This window comes from Equus asinus, chromosome 4 (genome assembly GCF_041296235.1).
Source record: "Equus asinus isolate D_3611 breed Donkey chromosome 4, EquAss-T2T_v2, whole genome shotgun sequence".
Classification (NCBI taxonomy): Eukaryota; Metazoa; Chordata; class Mammalia; order Perissodactyla; family Equidae; genus Equus; species Equus asinus.
The window spans coordinates 31908426-31930772 of record NC_091793.1 but is presented as its reverse complement, the minus strand read 5'-3'; the positions used below and the strand labels follow the sequence as shown (position 1 = coordinate 31930772).

The following is a 22347-nucleotide window of genomic DNA, read 5'->3' as shown; positions in this document are numbered from 1 at the left end:
AAGTTCATGGAAAGGAGAAAGCCCAAGAGTTTCTGAAATCTAGTGTACTTCCCTCATGGAAAAATTGTAAACGGTCAAATAACTGTTGCTACTGAATTTAAAAAGTACTACTGAACAGAATAGCCTAATAGATGAGAGTAGAAGTTGAAGAAACCACAAGATTCTCAAACCAAAATACCAATGTTCCCATCTTTGGGCCTCACAATCATACTGGGAGAATTCAAAAAAGAGTCAAAACAAAAACGTTTTTAAAAATGTTAAGATAGTTAAAAAATAATGCTTGATATTCAGGTAAGCATGGTAAAAGGAAAACATTTTATTCTACTCTGTCCAAAAACTCCACTAATAGGAATATAAGTAAATATAAAAAAAAAATTGTGAAGGTGAGCCACTGCCCACATAATCAAAAAGAATGGGAGAGGAGAAAACAGAAGAAAGATGGTAATAAAAATTTGGAAGATGGAAGTGGTAACTGACCTAGCAGAGTGGCAAATGTTGAAACTAAGTGCTTGCATTTATCAGTCACCAAATATTTACTGAGCAAGTACTCTGTGCTGGGCCCTGTTCTGGAGAGATGCAGTAGAGCAGCAAATGAGAAAGGCAAAAATGGTGCTGTCATGGCACTTGCATAGAGGAAGCCAATGAGAAGAAGGTTGAGTGGTGCCACAAACCCACAAAGAGGCTGAAAATGAATTAAAGGCATAAGGTAGCTCTGTAGCTCTGAAAGTTTAAGTGAGGGAAGATGCTAAAAATAAAAGGAGAGGGTCAGAGTCTTTTTAAGAGGCAATTAGATTACCAGATCCCTTCTCCTACTCAGCAGAACTGGCATCTTGCATCAACCTTCCAATAAGAACTACGGCTTCTGCTTCAATCCCATCTTCCAAACCTTGAGCAAAATGACTCATGCAGCCAGTACTAACCTAGAACCAGATCAGGAGGGGCATTCTGGGAAGTGTAATTCTAGTTTGTCTGCATTGAAACAATACAAAGCCACAAAGAGGAAGATCTGGGATTCAGAAAATAGGGGACCCAAGAAAGGAGTGAGGTAAGAAGACTCTGAGGGTGATAATGAAGGGAAGTTCAAGGAAAAAACAAGTGAGCAAAATGACTAGAAAGAAATCAATCTAGATTGGAGCAAGAGGACAGAGGGCTCCAAGAAATAGGGATTCAGGAAAAATGTGAACTGATAAACAAACTGAGATGCTTGATTATAATAAGAGGTGTTTTTCAGTTCTTGTTGGAAAGCAATTAAAACTACAGAAAAAAATGAATAGATGTACAAGAAATAAATTGTAATCATAATATTCTACACTGCTCAGTTGATAACAATATTTACATCATTATAATCATCTCTGCACTGAGCGGTGATTCAACAAAAATTAAGAAACATATGGAGAGAGGAGGACAGGTAGTATGAGAAAACTAAAGCAAATTTAATCGTAGTAGGAAGTCAGAATATAACATGTAAGTTTTTTTTAATTAATAGACTTTACTATTTAGAACACTTTGATATTGACAGAAAAATTGAGCTTATAGAATACTCAAGTAACCCCTCCCACACACAGTTTCCCATATTATTCATATCTTGCATTATATAGTAAATGTGTTATAACTAATGGACCAGTATTGAAATAAAAGTCTATAGTTTATGTCAAGGTTTACACTTTGTGTTGTACAGTTCTGTGGGTAAAGGAAGAGATTAAAATGTGTAATGTCATGTATCTGCCATTACGATATCATACAGAATAGTTTCATTGCCCTAAAATTCCCCTATATTTCACTTATTCATCCCTCCCCCCATCCCCCAAACCTCTGGCAAACACCTCTCTTAATATTGTTTGTATATTTTTGTCTTTTTCAGGATGTCAAATAATTGGAATCGTACAACAGATAGCTTTTTAAGACTGACTTCTTTCACTTAACAATCTACACTTCAGGTTCCTTCATGTCTTTTCATGGCTTAATAGCTCAAATCTTTTTATCACTGAATGACATTCCATTATATGCATGTACCACTTTTTGTTCATCCATTTACCTATTGAATGACATCTTGGTTGTTTCTAGTTTTTAGTAATTATGAATAAGGCTGCTGTAAACATTTATGTGCAGATTCTTATGTGACATAAGCCTTCAACTTATTTGGATAAATACCTAGGAGAATGATTGCTGTAGCATATAGTAATTCCTCTTAGCTTTGTAAGAAACTGCTAGACTATCTTCCAAAGTAGCTATGCCATTTGCATTCCTACCGACAATGAATGAGACCTGTTGCTCTGCATCCTTACCAGCATTTGCTATTGTCATATTTGGGATTTTAACTATTCTAATATACATGCAGTCATATGTAATTGCTGTTTTAGTTTGCAATTCCCTTATGAGATATGACGTTGAGCATCTTTTCATATGCTTAGTTGCTATCTTTATATCTTCTTTGGTGAGGTGTCTCCTCAGATCTTTTCCCCATTCTAAAGTTGGATTGTTTGTTTTCTTATTGTTGAGTTTTAAGAGTTCTTTGTGTATTTTAGATGCAAGTCCTTTGTCAAATATGTATTTTGCCAATATTTTTTCCCAGTCTGTTGCTTGTTCTGTAATTTCTTAACAGTGTCTTTTATAGAGAAAAAGTTTTTTTGTTTTGTTTAAAGACTGGCACCTGGGCTAACAACTGTTGCCAATCATTTCTTTTTTCTGCTTTATCTCCGCAAACCCCCCCTGTACATAGTTGTATATCTTAGTTGCAGGTCCTTCTAGTTGTGGGATGTGGGACGCCGCCTCAACGTGGCCTGACGAGCGGTGCCATGTCCACACCCAGGATCCGAACCCTGGACCGCCGGAGCAGAGCGTGCGAACTTAACCACTTGGCCACGGAGCCGGCCCCCAAAAGTTTTAATTTTAATAAAGTCCAACATCAATCTTTCTCTCATTGATTATGCTTATGGTGCTTTACCTAAAAACTCAAGGTCACCTAGATTTTCTCCTGTTATATTCTAGAAGTTTTATAGCTTATGTTTTCCATATAGATCTATGATCCATTTTGAGTTAATGTTTGTTAAAGATGCAAATTCTATGTCTAGATTCATTTTTTTTTCATGTGGGTGTCCAGTTATTTCAGCACTATTTGTTGGAAAAATTACCCGCTGTTCATTGAATTGCCTGGTTCCTTTGCCAAAGATCAGTTGACTATATTTGTGTGAGTCTATTTCTAGGCTCTCTATTCTTTTTCTGTTAATCTGTTTGTCCATTCCTTCTTCAATACCATGCTGTCTTCATTACTGTAGCTTCATAGTAAGTCTTCAAATTTAGTGGTGTCATTCCTCTAATTTTGTTCTTCTTTAGTATAGTATTGGCTATTCTGGGTCCTTTGTCATTTTGTACAAATTTTATAATCAGTTTGTTGATATACTCAAAGTAACATGCTGGCATTTTGATTGGGATTGCATTGAATCTATAGATCACATTGAGAACTGACACCTTAATGATGTTCTTATCCATGAACATGGACTATCGCTTCATTTATTTTGATATTCTTTGATTTCTTTCATCAGAGTTTTATAGTTTTGTTCATATAGATCCTGTACATATTTTGTTAGATTTATGCCTATTTCATTTTTGGTGCTAATGTAAAGAGTATTGTGCTTTAAATTTAACATTCCAATAGTTTGTGGCTGGTATATAGGAAAGCAGTTGACTTTTGTATATTAACCTTGTATCCTTCAACCTTGCTATAATAGCTTATTAGTTCCAGGGATGTTCTTTTTGTCAGCTCTGGGATTTTCTACATATATAATCACGGTATCATCAAACAAACACAGTTTTAGGGTTGGCCCCATGGCCTAGTGGTTAAGTTTAGCATGCTCCACTTATGTGGCCCAGGTTTGGTTCCCAGGCATGGACGTATACCACTCATTGGCAGACATGCTATGGCAGCGACCCACACACAAAAATAGAGGAAGATGGGCACAGATGTTAGCTCATGGCGGATCTTCCTTAGCAAATAAATAAATAAAATACAGTTTTATTTTTGCCTTTCCAATCTGTATACCTTTTATTTCCTTTCCTTGTGTTATTGCGTTCCAGTAAAATGCTGACTAGAACTGGTGAGAAGGGATACCCTTGCCTTGTTTCTGATCATAAGGGGAAAGCCATCTTCTTCATAGAAGGAATCAGAATATAATATGTAAAATTTTTAAAGGCAATAAGCAGACTGCTTAGCAAGTTATTTTAAAATATATACCTAAATATCAGGTAAAACTGTTAAAAAGAATTAAAGAGTTTGTCTCTGGAGTGTGGCATGTAGGGGATGAGGAGTGATGAAGGGGCCTTCTATTTATCACTGTATCTTTTCAACTATTTGATTCGTAAAACATACATTACTATGAATAATATTTTAATGATTTTCTTCATAATGATATGATGAGTAATGTTAGTGAGGCCTATTTTGAGACTAACTGGGGGCAACTTATGTAAATCAATTCACACAGTTTCTAACACATAGAAAGTAACAGTCGAATGTTGTTCACGTAACTGAAAAGAAAAAGATGATGCGAATTTTAGTAGCAATCACATTAATGTTACTTTCATAGAGAAAACCAACCAGAAAGGAGAAAAAATATTAATAAATTAAGTTGAGATACATGGATTGATTTCAAAGGACTGATGGTAGGTGGTTGCTGGCTGCTTAATAAATCGTTATGGACAAGCTTACAAAGGAATCATTCATTTGACTTGGCCACGGAAACCTCTTCTTATTGGGGTAGGTGGGCATTAGCTTCTGGAAAGTCAGAGGAGAGAAAAGAAAATAGATTATCTTTTTTCCCCCTCTGTTCATTGTCCCAAAAAAGAAGAATGCAGAGAATCTGTGGAGAGTGTCTGAATTCTTTTGGCAGTTCCTCTGGGCAGATCTTTTCAGTTCTTTCCAGTTAGAGTTTGATTAGATGTTATTTCTACAAAGCTAAAAATTTAATTCATGTCCTTCTCCTTCTTTCTTTCAATTTCTCTCTTTGAATATTGGATCAATATAAAGTCAATATATTAACAATATAAAATCAATATAACTTACCATTCTCCTATTTCTCATCTGAAAGCTGCATTCTTCCATCTGAAGTCTTTTCTTCCAACAGAAAGTGGTACGCTTTTTAGAATCTATATATCAACCATAAAACATCTTTTTTCTGATTTTGATGAAAAGAATTTAATTTGAGGACTATTGCTTTACAACATGAGGCAGACAACATTCTGAAAGACCATCCTTCTATTAGATGGCTAGGTTTGATAAAAACAAAAAATTTAATGCACTTTTAGGTATAGTAAATAACAGAAAATTTCTAAGCACCTCTCAAATTCTCCATCTGAAACACTACTAGTCCCCCACCCCTTTGAGAGGAAAAAAATTGACATCTGAAACAAGGGCAGGGAGCATTCAAAAGTGAGGCATAAAAGGTAGCCTTTCCCTGAAGGAAAAAGACTATCAAGCTGTGTTTCTTTTCTGTGCTGCATAACAAATTACCAAAAACTTAGTGACTTAAAGAAAAATACATTTACTATCTCACAGTTCGTGTGACTCAAGAGTCTTAGTTTAGCTGGGTCCTCTGCAAGCCTGCAATCAAGCTATCAACAAGGTCTGGGTTCTCCTCTGGAAGCTTGACTAGAGAAAGTTTTATTTCCAAGTTTACTAATATTGTTGGAAGAATTCATTTCCTTGAAGTTTTAATACTCATGGCCGCTTTTTTCTCCTAAGTCAGCAAAGAGGGAAAGATTTTTAGAGCAAGTTGGCTAGATGATGGAGTCTTGTACAGTGTAATACAATGATGGGAATGGCATCCAATCACCTTTGCCTTATTCTATTGGGTGAAAGCAAGTTACAGTTCTTGCCCTCCCAAGGAGAGGGAAATATACAAGGCCATGTACTCCAGGAGGCAGGGATCATGGTGGCCATGTTAAAATCTGTCCACTGTAAGACTGATATTGAACAGGATTCTAAGGACAATGGAATGGAAGAGGGTGGAACTCAAGATTCCTTCATTTAGGCAACGTTTCAAAGGGGCATAAAAGGATCACCCACAGTCCATAACACCATCTGGCTTCTTGCAAGGAAACAAGAAAGGAAGTAAGCAAGTTTTTCAGATGTTTAATTATATAAAGTGTCATATTGTTTTCAAAGTGCTTGTAGCAATTTCTATTTTGAATTCATGTCTGGATGACAACATTCTCAATTTAGGTTTCCAGAACTCCTATATAATAAGATCAGTGAAATTTGGGTTTATTATAACAAATGCAAAGAATACACAAGGAAATAAAACAAAATGAATGAGAGTCTTAAAAAATAACAAAGAACAGAGTTCTTCTCTCCAGAGCATCTAGACATTGAAATTATCACAAATGGTTCATAAACTATGAATTAAATATTACAAAAATTTAAAAGTAAGATTTTATTTTAAAAACAGGAAAAATGGCATACTAAAAAATAACAAACCATATTTTTTAAATAATCAAATCTTTCAAAATGAAAAATAAAGTTTTTGAACCAGAGAATCAGTGAAATAGTTAAAAAGCAGATCAGGTACTAATGAAGAGAGAATTAGTAAATTGGAAGATAAATCAAAAGAAGACACACATGTTCCTGCATAAAGAGAAAAGAAGATGAAAAATATGAAAGAATGACTTAAACAATGGAGAAAACAGAATGAGATGGTTTTTGCATATAGTTTATTAGAGTCCCAGGAAGAGAAGATAGACAGTATGAAGGATAAGTTATACTTGAATAGATAATGGCTGTGATTTTTCCAGATCCAGTGAGAAATATCAGTTTACAAATCCAAGAGACAAAATCAATCCAAAATAGAATAAACAAAAATAGATCCATTGTAGTTAACCCTCAGAATACCAAGCTTATTTTAAAATTTATATGGAAAACCAAAGACCTATGAGTAACCAAGATGTTACTCAAGATAAAGAACAAAGAGGGGCTACTTGCTGCCCCAGGTATCAAGTCTCATTATAATGCTATTTTAATTAAGACAGTGTTGTAGTGGCTCAGGAATAAAGTGACCTGTAGAACATGAAAAAAAAGAGAGAGAGCCCCAAAATAGAGCCATACATATACGCAAACTCAGAGTATGATGGAAATAACCTTGCAGACTATGAGGAAAAGTTTAATTTTCCATCACAATTTAATAAGTGATGCATTTGTCTATGTGGATAAAATTAAGTTGGATCTTTAGCACACACCATACACAAAAATATATACCAAATGGCTATGTTCTTAAATGTAAGAGGCAACACTTTAAAATTTTTGTAGAAATAATATGAGAACAATTTTTGAATTCGGGTTAGGAATGATCTAAAATATTGAACATAAGAGATAAGATTGATAAGTTTAACTGTATTAAAATTAAGAAATTTTATTTATAAAAAGGCACCATGAAGAAAGTGAAAATCAAGCCAACATTGTAGATAGTATTTGTAACATACATAACCAATAATGAAATAGTATCCAAAGAATAAATAACACCTACAACTCAATAAGAAAAATAAAATAACCCAGTGAAAAATAGCAAAAAAAGCAAGAGTAGGTATATCACAAAAGAGGAAGTATGAAGAGCCAATACACATAAAAAATTATATTCATCCTTATGATCATACAAATGCAAATTAAGATCACAGTGCATTATCGTTTTATGCCTACTAATTTGGCCACAAATTAAGAAGTCTGCCAAGGCCAAAGATCCACTGGTTGAAATATAAATTGATACAAGCACTTTGGAAACAATTTGGTCCCATCTTAGATGACTGAACATTTTAAATTCCCCACAGTCCAGAAATTTTACTGAAGGTGTAAATTTTGGAAACTTCTTACATGTGTGCACCAATAGGTATGCACAAGAATGGGCATAACAGCATCATTCATAATAGAAAAAATATGTAGATGAAAAGTAACACAAAAACAACACAAAAATATGTAAATGGAAAAATATGTACATGAAAAACAACACTAATAATAAAGTGAATAAATCATAGTATATTCACTCAATGGAAAATTATGCAACAATATGCAGATGACACTTAGAAGCATAATGCTAAGTTGAAAAGTCAAGCCACAAAAGAGGACATAGACTTTATGATTCCGTTTCTGTAAAACTCAAAGCCAAGCAAAGCCAAACAGAATGTCATTTAGTGACGTGTTTGTGGCTAATAACGATGATAATAATGATTGACAGTTAAGACTGGTGCAGTGCTTATGTGCAAGGCCTCTTTCTCCATGCTACAAATGTATTAACCAATATTTTCTTATGAAGTAGAAATGAATTATCCCCAAAATAACAATTTGGAAACTGAGGCAAAAAGAGGTTAAGTAACTTCCCCAATGCAATTGGTCTAGCTCAGAGTCTGCATTCTTAACCATTATGCTATACTACATAGAAATGATAGTTGGGAAGTTTGTGTTAAGCAGGGAGATAGGTTGAAAAGGAGCACATAGTTTGAGGAAAAAGTACTGGTAACAGTCAAGTTTTTAGATCTCATGGTGAGCACAATGTGTGCATTTTAATATTTTCTACCTTAACTTTCATATATATTATGCATATTATTTTGTGCTTTCAAATGTATGTAAATATTTTTGAAAGAATAGAATTTGATAATTAGGTTTCACCTGAATATCTGCTTCCCCTATCTTGCTTAATCAGATCTGCTTTGTCCTACCATTCTACTTAATAGTGGGTCTCCTGTAAGCATCACTAATTGGGTATTTTCCTATATATCAGGCATTGCCACAACCATGTTATATGCTTTCATTCCTTATTATTCACAATAACCCTGTGATTTAGATTTTTTTTTTTGAGGAAGAGTTACCCTGAGCTAACATTTGCCACTAATCCTCCTCTTTTTGCTGAGGAAGATCTTCCCTGAGCTAACATCTGTGCCCATCTTCCTCTATTTTATATGGGGAAGCCTGCCACTCCATGGCTTGATAAGTAGTGCATAGGTCCACACCTGGGATTCGAACCGGTGAACCCTGGGCTGCCGAAGTGGAGTGAACGAACTTAACCACTATGCCACTGGGCCAGCCCAAAAGTATTTTTATTATTCCCATTTTACTGTTGGGAAAAACAAGTAAAGTATAGAAAGAGAATAAGTAACTTGCTCAAGCTCACACAGCTAGACAGTGCCAAAACCAGATTCTTAACCATTCTTCTGTACTGTCTCTCTTTGTGGAGCACAGATTAATTTCATCCACTTAAAGCAGAAGAAGATAGATGGTAAATTAACTATAAAATAGACCCTCCTAAAGTTACATACATGATTTTTTGTTAACTATAATCACCTAAGCCAGTGGTTTCTAAGCATTTATATTATTTAACCTTTGTTCAAAGTAAATTTATATAGAAGCCCAATATATAAAATTTATAAAAGCAAAACTTCTCTGGTTGGAACAGAGATGAAAATCTACATAGATTCCCCAGAGGCTCTACTGAACATATTTGGAAAATCTACAACATTTTATGAATAATTAAGATCTGCTGGTGATAGACTGGATTATTGTGACCGTTCTTCTCTCCCTCTCTGTTCTAGAAATATGTATTCATGCTCTTTGCCAAGATACTTAGGCATACCTCTCTCTAAAGTAGGCAGAATGTATTTTCCTTCCCTGTCTATTGCTGTTGAGCTTGGCCATATGACTTGCTTTTGCCCATGGAATAGCAGCAGATGTGACATGAGCAAAGACTTGGAATACAGTTGTGTAATTTGGCTTGGATCTTCCACTCCTGCCATGGCAATGAGAAGAGCGTGCTCTGAGTAGCTCCTTGCTCCACAACGAGACATGTGGAGTAAACGCCAGCCTGACCTGCAGATGAACCCAGCTGAGCCCAATCGAGCTCAACCAAGACCAGCCAAACTTCAGCTGGCCCATAGACATAGAAACAAGAAAAAAAGTTTGTTATGGTGAGCCACTGGGATGTAGGGATTGTTTGTTATGTAGCATTATTGCAGTCAAAGCTGTCTAATACAATAACTGTTTTATAATTCAAAAAATGGTATTAAAAAATCAAAGCATAGAAATCCAAAATCTACCAAGTTCCTCAGAGTTTACAACACTTCCAGGAGAGGCAGTAACCACGTAGTGAAAGGAGCTTGGCCTCTAGTGTCTGGCAGACTTGGTTATAGACTGAAATCACTAAGTCTCTGGTCCTCAGTTTTCACATCTTACGAATGGATAAATGGTTTGGCTAGGTGAGAAATCACATATGTAAAGAGTTTAGAGCTTCTAGGCATTTAACAAGTGGTGGTTTATTGTTCTTATATTATCGTTATACAATACATTAAGCAAGTTAATGGAGACACAAGAACCTCTTTCCAAAAAGTACCTTGAGAGCAGAGATATCTTATATTTACCTCTGTTTTATCCCCATTCTTGTCCCAAGCAAAAGAAAGTGACAGACTATGTCAATGGCACACATTCAAAATTAGGTGTTACGACAAACCCAGAATATGCCCCAATGACGTGGGAGTCTTGTCGCTTTCGTTATTTTTCTGAGAGCAATGCTGGCACAGGGAAGGACCTTGTTTATTCAATTGTGATCCCACAGTGGCTATTTGACAACAAACATTTAACTTTCTATTTCCTTATTCTGGAGATGCCTCACATTTCTTGTCAAAAATTTACTCATCTATTAGGCACCACTAAATCTGCATGGTGTCCTACATTTGAACTCATCTTCTACAACACACAGAATCTGTTGACAAATGTCTCTTTTTTTCCGCGGCCTTCATGATATGATGACTCATTCCCTTGTGGGTGGTAGGTAACTCTGCCCTTGGTCACTAAGTGAATGATTTGGAAAGCCTCTGTGGCTGAACATATTTGAGCTAAATGATGCAGTGGGAAAGATGGGGTCACAGAGAGAGCACAGCACTGCAGATTGTCAAATGGTGCATGGCAGGCGTCAGGAACATGGTGCAGATGGAGAGGCCATCAATCTGTTTCAGGTACTGCAGCAATTAGAACAAGCAGAAATCCACACAGGTTCCCCTTGGATATTGGAATATGGTGTCAGTGTTCTCAAAAATACAGATGGTGTTTCAATATACATAATAGCCTTAACTCTCACCATCTGGACCCAAAAGAGACTTTGCTTGCTTGGATTCCCTAATCGGTGACCATGTTTTACTGCATGGGTAGCAATTAGAAGTGACATTTCTCTACTTCTTTTTTTTTTTCCAACTGATAACCTTAGCATTCCTATTTTCTTTCTCTAAATTGCTCCCTCTAACCCTGTCGCTTATAGCCTTCTCTGCTTTGAACTGATTAGGGCACCCGATTCCAAGCAATCCTACTCCACCTCTCATTCATCATATGTGAGCAAATCTTAGATGGAGAGTTTGAGCAGCACCCATTCTCCAAGGAAAGATCATAAGCTCATAAATAATTTGGTTCTGTCAACAGCAGAAGAAGAAACATCTGACATGAGCTTTTATGTTGTCTCTGTTGCATGACTTGAGAGGGAGGCACCACTTCTCAGAGCTGCAGTGAAGGCGGTATAAAGCAATCACTCAAGTTCCAATCCCATTGGAGTGGCAGAATAATACTTTGAGATATTGATTTGTGTTTTGCTTTCCTGCTCATTTTAAGAGAGTAGCCAGGCTGCTATGCACACCCGTGCTTCAGAGGAGCTTGATACTATCAGGCTGATAGCAGAGGTCCTACAGACAGTTTTGTTTTCCTACAGCTGAGTTTCTGGAAAAATTACTAGTGAGCAATTTAAAGAGCAACAGGGAATGAAAGTGTTGTCATTGTATTGTGTCCCCCAGAAAGATATGTTGAAGTTCTAACCGCCGATACCTGTGAATGTGACCGAAGTTGGAAATAGGATCTTTGCAATAATCGAGTTAAGATGAGGTCACACTGGATTAGGACAGGCCTTAATTCAGTGATTGGCGTCTGTGTAAGAGGGCCATGTGAAGACATAGGGACATAGAGACACACAGGGAGAACACCATATGAAAAAGGAGGCAGAGACTGTAGTGATGCAGCTGCAAGTTAAGGGACACCAGGATTGCTGGCAACCACCAGGAGGAGCTAGGAGAGGGTCATGGAGCAGATTCTCCCTCCAGAAGGAACCAACCTTGCCAACACCTTTATTACACAGTTCTAGGCTCCAGAATTGTGAGAGAATACATTTTTGTTGTTTTAACCTACCCAGTTTGTGGCAGCCCTAGGAAACTGACACAAAAATGAAGTCCCTGTGAGGCAGAAAGAGAGATTCTCTTGAAGCTAAAATGAGGTCATGATTGAAATAGGAGAGAAAATTGAGAGCAGAAACTCTGGATAGCTCCACCACTTACTTAATTCTGTAATAATGGACGTCTTACATAATGTTTCTTAGGTTCAATTTCCTTCTCTGTAAAAGAGAGAAGACAATTTATCTGAGTTAGAACAGTGCTGAATATACGATAGCTCTCATCAATGTCATCATCATCATCAAGACCACTTCCTAAAGTCATGGGGAGAGGGAGCTGATGTCAGGACCAGGGCCCCAGCTAACCAAGGTACTGACCAAGCTGTGGTCACCTGAAACAGTGAACACAGCTTTAACCAAGCTAAGCTAAGCAATGGTGTCACCTTAGAAAAACACAACGGCCCCAACCCAGCTGAAGTGTGCTCCCCTATTAGGGAAGAGAATATTCCTCAGGCAGCAAGATTGCCTTCCATTCAACGCTATTTAGGTAATAAGTCAAAGTGGCTTTGGGAGTAGAGACTGAAAAGATTTCCTACAGCATATTGTTCTTATGATTGGCTTCATTTTGACCTACATAGAGCAGCAATGATGCACAAAGACAGAATGGAGAAATAAAGAAGATACCTCATACTTTCAACTCTGTGCATTTTCTCAGCACATTTGTTGTATCTTCAATTCACACAGTTGCCCTTCTAGGAGTCTCTAAGACATATCAGTTGATTAGGGCATGGTTTTGGATTTGATTCTCTGGGTGGGCTCCTTATCTTAACAGAGAAGAAGAAGCAGATCCACAATTCGTGACTGGGCCATATGTCTCTCATCAGCCATCTTATAGACATGAGCCACTGCAGGGGGTCTAAGGCCAAACCACCATCTTTGAAAAACTATCCCATAAATCAATATATAGTTTTACTGTCTTTGTCGTACGTTCTCTGGTTAATGATCATCCTATACCATAACAGAAGGTAAAGGCATGATTGTATGGAGGCAGTAATGGTTCCTTTCAAAAACTTAACCAAGTCACACATTTGTGTTACTGTTGTATCTCTGACCCTTTCCTATGACTTTGGCTTTGTTTTTCTTATGATGACGCATTGAAAGGATGTAAGCCAGAGTACAGGTTCTCGTCTTTTCATACAACCTACCAAACCCTCTTTTATAGCTGATGGCCAGAGGAATTTAGTGCATGGAAGGGCAACCTAAATCATCTACCATTTTTAAAAATTACTTTATCATTTCCTTGTGGCCAGTTACCAAAAACTAATTAGGTCTCTGTAGACATTCTTTAAATATCTTACTGATAGGCTACGGTACATTCCAACATGGAGATCTCTGTCAGCACTTTTACTATGGGAAACAATGGCCAAAAAATATATTTTATAATTATTGTACTTGAAAAAAATTGCTCACTGATTGTTCCTATCTCTATTTTTTTCCTCACCAGTAAATTTAAAGGGGTGGGGAGGATGTAGTTCCTTGGCCCTGGAGATACAACCCTCCTGAGCATCACCTTGCAAGTTCACCTTTTTCTTGACCTATACTTTTGCAGTGACTTGTCATTAGACTTTCTAGGATGATCTGCATTTGGTTTTCTCAGAGGGACCCCATGGCCCATGACCAACATGCAATCATTCCACTGAGGGGAGGTGGGAATCTAACAAGACTGAGAGAGCTATGGCTAATCTAATCCGTGTCTAGTAAGATTGGCAGGAAGTAGCACAGAAAGGTCATTTGCCTGTGGTCAAGGATAACAAGGACTAGGAGAGACATTGGGGTCTTAAGTTACTGCATAAATGCTAAAATATTACAGGGAGATAACCCACGGTCAGGAGGAGTCTCTATAGAGAACACATATACTGAAGGAGATATAATTATTGTTAACTCCCTGTATTCTACCTAGTCTCTCTCAACTCTGCATGCCATCCTGCCATTGTGCCTAGTCTGTGAAGAATCTATGATTTGGAGGGTAGCAACTCATTAAGAAGAACTAAGCTAGCTTAATAAATAAGATTTTGGGGAAGATACGCCATTCAGTTACATAAAAGGGTTTTTCATTTCACCTAAAGTTAACTTCTTGAACCTTTGCAGGTGCGAATGATATTAGATTGTACATTGAGCACTCATTATTGACACAGATGGCTTATTTTTAGCAAAGTAGTTCCCAGAATAATTTATAGCACCTACACACAGAGAGAAATCTACATCTTAAAAAATACAGCAAGGCTGTCAATTTGAACATGCAATTGCATAATAAACTCTATTAAGAACTTATTTCAGGAAGCAGGGCTGTACACTAAGAACTTTCCCCTGGTGCTTTTATATTAGACCATTTTGACAAGATAAATTCTCCCCAAAGATGTCAATGTTAATATTTATAGCATGAAATATTTCTTATCATGAAATATTTCTTATCATTTACCTAATATATTTGTTCAATGATTTATGGGAAATTTGATGTTTATAGCATTTTTTTATGGGAGGAGGAGACTGCAACTCTTAGAAATGTTTAGGATGTGAAACTTTATACCCTGACCTCAAGAAATATATAACCTAATCAGGAAAAATGTTAACACAAATGGCAAATAACACTACAAAGTAAAATCAACTGAGTTTGTTTAAAGTTGTATTGGTTTTTCATCTTTTAAGATTTCTTAGATCTATTTGACCACTTTCAAACTGTGCAAATAAATGGGAACTGAGAGCCCAAGAAGCAATGATTTTCTGTGTTTCTTTCCCTTTTTTCAGTATTCCAAACCTCATCTTCATAAACAATGACATCTAGCAAATATTAGGTCCTCTGGACTGGAGTTGTACAGCTTATTCAAAAATACATTCGAAAAATACATATGAAATTGTTACATTGCTTACACTCACTTTTCCCTGATGAAAATTCATTCATGCAGCTAGACAATTGCTTCGGAGGCTGTGAAATAGCCTTCCGGGACAGCCATGTGCCCAAAGAAAGAGAGAAGAGATTGTTAGGAAACAGCTAAGATTTTGCACATTCAGAAGTTATGAACCATAGGGTTCATTTTGTAACTTCTTTTTTTCTTTTACAAAGTTTCCAATTGCAGAGGCCAATTGTTAGTCTTTCTCACTGAGAAAGAGAGATAGCACTCCTATCACATCCTGACTGAATATAACAGAAATCACAGCTCATAAGAAAGTCAGTTATAAATCTTAATACTGTCTTTATTCCTTTTCCATTCTGTGTATCCTAAACCAAACAGAAATATTTCTAGTAGGAGACAATGTATCAACTGCTATAAAATTATTTGACTGGAGAAAGTGAAAGAAATTTCTTGTTCGAAGGCCATCTTTTTATCACTAGAGCTCAAAGGACTTGCTCTTATTACCTGATGGGCTGTGAGAGTTCTCCTAGCCCAACTGAAAGAATAAAAGGAGGTTTAGTGCTTGTCTGGAGGATCTACAAATATGTTAGGCAGAAGTAGAAAACTTTAGACAAACTTCAAACTTCTAAATATGTGATACAAACAAACCATTGCACTAAAGTTAAAAGAATGTAAAAATTTTGAATATTTCACAGGAATACAAGATGCTGTCCTGGAGAGAAAGAAGAAAGTAATTTGGGCAGATGGCTAAATATTTTTGGAGGGAGAGAATAAATATCTGTACAAATTCAGTACTGTTTGACCTGGTTAGTTCCACCAAGAACAACGCCAAAAGTTGGCAGAAATTTTCTCAGGTCATCCACCTAAGGATTCTTATTTACTCAACCCTTAAGTTTGAATTTCTAACACTGTCCATTATCTCATAGATGCCCCCTGTCAACTATGACCCTGGAACTTTAAGTGTAGCCAGGTTTTCCATGCATTGTGGTAGTGAGCACCTAAAATTCAGCAGTTGCATACACTGCATGCCTTTGATGAGGACCAACCTTAAGTTTAATTTCTGGATCCACTACTTCATGCTTGAATCGCTCTTCCTTGGTAATGCTCTCCAGGGTTTATTATCTGCCTCTGACCCTTCTTCTTGGTTTGGCCATTGTAGACTTCATCTCTAGCATATTGCTGCGTGACTTCACAAGGCCCAGGCCTGAAGACATGTCATTTGCCAGACTACTCTCCATCCAACCATCTTTCTTCTGTCCTTCCCTTCAGGAAAATTGGATCCTGGCACTTTAGACTGTGCAATGGCAGAATCAGGGGATGTAAACTTTGGAGGTGTCTCAAGATCCGATAGCAATTAACATTCAATAAACAATTATAGTGCACTTTCTATGAGCATAGCATACTGTCGAGCTGTATGAAGAATATGAAGAAGTGCCATTCTTAGATGCTTAAGGAGCATATAGTCTAACTGGAGAGACAACAGAACTATGAAAAGACCTACAAAGCAAAATAAATATTTACCTGGTGTTCTCCAGAGCAATGGAAATAAATTCTCTGTAACTAAAAACAGTAACCTTCTCTCACAATTGTGAATAACTAAGTCCGAAGTGTATTTGGGGATCCGAATGACTCATAATATGGTCTAAATGTCTTACTTTTGATGCATGAATATATACAGATTTATGATAGAATTAAATTTTCTGAGATGCAATTTAGCATGGTCCTCTTATTCTCTTCAGACACAATATTATTTGCCTTACCTCTTTGTTAGCACTCAGAACTATAAACAAATAGAACATGAAATAGAAAGCTACAAGTACATAGCAGTTCACTGAAGACATTGATTTCTGTCCAGTCTTTCTCTAAATTATTACTTTAAATAATATGGGCAACATATTGAGGCAGATGCCTGATTTCCATGAAGTTCGGCATTGGAAGACCTGACTTTAGACATAATCATGAAAATAAATGCTATGCAATATGATAGGCAGTGTGTGCTTCTCTGGACAGTTGCCTTATACTTTCAAGTAAACAAAGAACACTACCTCTGGTGGTGAGTCAGTATTTTCACTTAGAACATGAGATGCAACCTCATGTGGAAAGAAGAGATTGTATCTGATTCTTCTTTGTACTCCAGAATACAGCATGGTGCCTGGTACCTCATAAGTGCTCAAAAAGTGTTTTTTAAGCTGAGCTGGACTCAGAGCAGTTGTGGTAGGCAGAATAATGGCCATCTACCCACACAAGGATATCTATGTCCTAATCTTGGGAATCTATGACTATGTTAAATTACATGATAATGAGTGACCTCAAAATAAAGAGAATATCCTGGATTATCTGGATGGGTGCGATGTAATTGCAAAATCCTTAAATAGAGAAGAGAGAGGCAGAAGAGTCAGAATCAGAGAGAGTGCATTCTGAGAAAGATAATGCCATTGTTGATGGCTATGAAGAAGGGAGAAGGCCATGAGCCAAGGAATGTGGGCAGTCAGAAAAGGTAAGAGAACAGATTCTCCCCTAGAGATTCCGGGAAGAAATGCATCCCTGCTAATACCTTGATTTTAGCCCCATGAGACCCATTTTGGACTTCTGACCTCCAAGCTATAAGACAATAAATTTGTGTTTCTTTAAGCCATGAAGTTTTTGGTAATTTGTTACAGCAGCAATATGAAACTACATAGTAGAGTGTTAAGGAAATATCCTGTGAAGTTAAATTACCTGCATTTAAGCACTAGGTCAACCATTGTCTAGCTGTGTGACTTGGAAGTTACTCAACTCTCCATGTTTCAGCTTTTTTTTTGGCTGAGGAAGATTGTCTCGGAGCTAACATCTGTTGCCAGTCATCCTCTGTTTTGTGTGTGGGTTGCTGCCACAGCATGGCTGATGAGTGGTGTAGGTCCACGCCCAGGATCTGAACCTGTGAACCCAGGCCGCAGAAAAGCAGCACACCAAACTTAATCGCTGCACCACGGGGCCAGCCCCTCATCTTTCAGTTTTCTTATGTCTAAAATAGGATAATAGTCTTTAACTCATAGGACTTTTACAAGAACTAAATAAAGAACTTAAAACAGTACGTGGTACAACCCAGTTTTTAAAGCATTTGCACTTTTTATTATTGTTTTGTGGTTATTATAAAGTCACTTAGTAAGGCCAGCTATTTCACCCTCTCCCGCCTCCTCTCTCCAGCTTTGTTCCACAAAGAATTTGAGAAGACATTCAGACTACATAGGAGGGATTAAAAAAAGACAAAAACTAAGACCTAGTAAAATACAAATGATAATGTAAGCACCAGGAGCAAAGAAGAAAACTCTTATACTGAATGATCCCACCCAGTTGTTGTGGTTGGGTTTGTATCTCATAGACAGACGTGGACTTAAGTAACCAGAATGCACAAAAAAATGATATGAGTCATTGAAGGCTTGAACAATGTCCTATGAGAACTATGAAAACTATCAGCTAGATAGGTCATGGGAAAGTTTGAGAGAAGTAGATGTAATTAAAGTGGGCCTTAGGAAATTATCATGACATAAATAAGTGGAAAATGGAAAAGAAGGATATTTGTAACAAAGAAACAGGCATAAACAAGAGGCCTCACTGTAAAGTCCATCAACTGAGTGCCTCCTCGATGTAGAACTCAACCAGCTCACCCTTTTCTAAACGAAACTACCCACATCACACTTCATCCAACCTCTTACATATCTTCTCAAATGTATGCTTAGTCATTCAGACTGACTCTGATCTAAATTCCCTTTCTCTCTTCCCAGCTGTATACAAATATTTCCTCAGCTACAAGGCTTCCTGTTGAGTCCTTAGGCAGGCTTGCCTGAAAGATTGAACACTTGCCCACCTAGAGAAATCAATCAACTTTGCTGTATCCCTCAGCTCGCTAAAGCGGACTGCCCCAAGGCTTGTGGTAAGTCCCTTCAACCATAATTCTTACAAAGGAACTGGCCACATCTTCCCAGACTTAGCAGTTGTGATAAAATATACCCCTCTTCAAAGTACTAAGAACCTTCTTTTAGAATGTGAAAGAATGGGCTTCTGAATGCAGAAATCTTGATCCTTTAAGCTTTTAAAAATTAACTGTAATAAACTTTGAACTGTGAGACACCTGGATTATGGGATATGAATTATCTACCTTCCAAAATATTAGGCTTTCTTCCTGGTAGTTGAGTTAAGTGTAGCCTAGTTTTCAGATAATTTCAGAGTAGACATTCTGAGGTCCTGTAACACTTATAATAAGAACAAGTGAAACATTTAAACTTAGCCCCCAAATGAGCTGGAAATGGTAGGTCTTAATATTTGTTTTACTCTTGCCAAGGAGAAAGGAACACACACACACACAGAAGAGAGAGTAATTTCAGATAGTCCTGCCTGAAGCTTCACAATCAATTTATGCATTCAGCAAATATTTCTTGAGCACTTACTTCAATGGAATTAGAATTTTAAAAATTAGAAAAATAGAAAACCATTTATCCTTACTAAAAAGGACAAATATCATGAGCTCTCAATCTAGTAGGGAGATAGAACCGCAAAGAATTACAGCCGACAGATGCAAGATCAGAGCTAGGAACAAATTGTGACAAGTAGGGATGAATATGAACATTGGAGCAAAGTACCTTTGAGGTGGTGGAGAACCAAACATTTTTTTCAGAAGTGGTAATAACTGATTATTTTTGTGGAATAGGGATTTTTGGCCCTTTGTATTTTCCCCTCTGCCCACAGGGAGGAAAGAACTTTATGCCCAAGCTTCTATCTTTCTTTAGCCATGTCTTGGCACCCTTTTAAGCAAGGAACTGTTAACCTTATTAGGCAAATCCCAGAACATGCACCAGAACCTGCTTTCTAGTGGGGCAGTTCCCCAGTTGGAAAAGGCATAAGGCCATGTTCATAGCCTACTCTTCCATTTCCTTCCTTTCACTTCCTGCGCCTATGAGATAAGCATAGGGACATAGCCACGCTCATCCAAACAACTACTCTGATGCTTCAGATATCTTAGATTTCAGAAAAGGAGTAGGAAGCCCATTTTATTCTAGGCCTAAATCATAGGCTATACCATAGGTCACCAGAGACAATGCACAACAGAACAATAGAAGGTACTTACCCAGCAATCAAAATAATCATATTTCCTCATTTGGCTATAATTCCTTGTTCCCTCACTTTCTAATAGAGAACTTCAAGGAGGAGGACAAGTGGGTGTTTGGATTCAGGGACCAAAACCACCCAAAACTCTATTGTCAAAAACAGCTTGAGCTGAGTCTTAAATGATAAGTAGGATTTTCTAAGCAAGGGGTAGGAGGTGGGGGTGGGAGGTAGCTGGAACAGGCAGCATAAGGAGAGCATTTGAGAGCACAGCAAACAGCATCAGCAAAACTGTGATACAAATGTAGCTTAGACAGAGTACGTGGAGGAGAATAAAAGATGGTAGAGCTGGGTAGGCCTGGGTCCAGGTCAAGAGAAGCCTGGTTGTTATGCTAATATGTTTGAATTTTATTCTGCAGGCTAAAGGAAGCATCTGAAGGAATTTAAGCCAAAGAATAACATAATAAACTAGTGTCTTGGAAAGGTGTCTTTGACAGTAGTACGGAAAATCAATAGGAGAAAAATGAGAGCAGCTAGAAGATAATTGTGATAATCTAGGTAAAAGAGAACAGTGGTGCTGTGTTCTGGATGTTTGCGTCCTCCCAAAATTCACGTGTTGAATTATTAATACCTTAGGTGATGGTATTTGGAAGTGTGGTCTTTGGGGGCTAAAGTCATGAGGACAGAGCCTTCATGAACGGAATTAGTGCTTTTATAAGAAGAGAAGTGAAAGAAATGTTCTCTTTCTCTCTGCCATGAGGATACAGCAAGAAGGTACCTGTCTGCAAGCAAGGAACAGAGTTCTCACCAGGAACTGAGTCAGCTTGATCTTGAACTTCCAGCCTCCAGAACTATGAGAAATAAATTTCTGTTGTTTGTCACCCAGTCTGTGGTATTTGTTATAGCAGCCCAAGCTGACTAAGGCAAGTGGCAAGGGAGGGAAGAACCTGATGTGTGACAGAGACCAGTGAAGTGGGCACTTCGTACCCATTCACTTTTTATTCCTCAAAATAACCCTGTGAGGATAGAATTACTGTCTCATTTACTATAAAATAAAAGTCAGGATGAGAATCCACGTCTCTTTCATGTCAACTCTTATTCTCTTTTCATGCTGAACTATCTTTCATGCCAGAGGGAATGAAGAAAATAATATAGACAAAAGAGAAACTAGGAGGCCAAAATAATGAAAAAACTAACTAGATGGAGTGGAGAGAGGAAGACGAGGGAGGAGCCATTTAGTTTGTGATTGAGACGATAAAGGGAATGCAGATTCTCATGAACAACCAAGTGGAGATGCCCAGCGTGGTTGGATGTTCGTACAGAGACCAGCAGAGTGGCCTGTGCTAGAGTGTCCACAGCACATAGGTTAATATCACCCAAGGAAAAGCAGACAGAATGAGGAGAAAATAAGAGTAAGGATGATGTATCTCCCAAGGTCCACTCAGGAGACAGAAACCACACGAGTGGTTTTGTTGTTTTGCTGCTGTTGTTTGTTTTGTTATTGTTGATGATGATGATGATGTTTTTAAACATAGAGAAGTCCATACAAATATTCCTAAATTAGTATTGAAGCACTGAAAATGTCAGAATGGAACCCTATGATATTATGGTAACATGGAGGAAGCAACAGCACAAAGCAGCCACTCTCCCCAGGGCTGGGAGAACAGGAAGATAGGTGGAGATTCTTAAAATTCAGAAGCTTGCAGAAGGGGTCCTACAGAGCCGCTTCTCAGACCTTTGGGGAGAGACATGTTGGGCATCCTGAAGACTGCTCTCACCCTTGATGATTCACCAGAAGGATTCACGGGGCTCAAAAAAGCTGCTATCCTCAGGGTAAGGGTTTGTTAAAAAAAAATGATACAGATGAAAACTGGCAAAGGGAAAAGGTGCGTGGGGAGAAACCAGGCACAAGTTGCCAGGTGTCCTCTCTGAGTGGTGTCACATAGATGCACTTATTTCTCCCAGCAATGACATGTGACAACATCTGTGAAGTGTTGACAACCACAGAAGCTACCCAAGCCTTGAGGTTATTGGTTATTGGGTTTTTGTTGTGGGTCTTTAGCGGGTTGAATAATTCCCCCCAAAGAGCTACCTCCAAGTCCTGACCCTTGGTGCTTGTGAGTGTGACCTTACCTGGAAACAGGGGCTTTGCAGGTGTAATTAAGTTAAGGCTCCCAAGATAA

At 37.6% G+C, this 22347-nt stretch overlaps 1 long non-coding RNA gene across 1 annotated transcript in view; it reads left to right on the top strand.

Moving 5' to 3' along the window:
- LOC123283232 (uncharacterized) overlaps positions 1-21335 on the top strand; it is a 29395-nt gene extending 8060 nt beyond the window's left edge. Inside the window, exons 2-3 of the long non-coding RNA XR_011503046.1 lie at positions 18847-18995; positions 20801-21335. This is a non-coding gene — a long non-coding RNA (uncharacterized lncRNA). The remainder of the gene's footprint in view (positions 1-18846; positions 18996-20800) is intronic.
- Positions 21336-22347: the final 1012 nt, after the last annotated feature.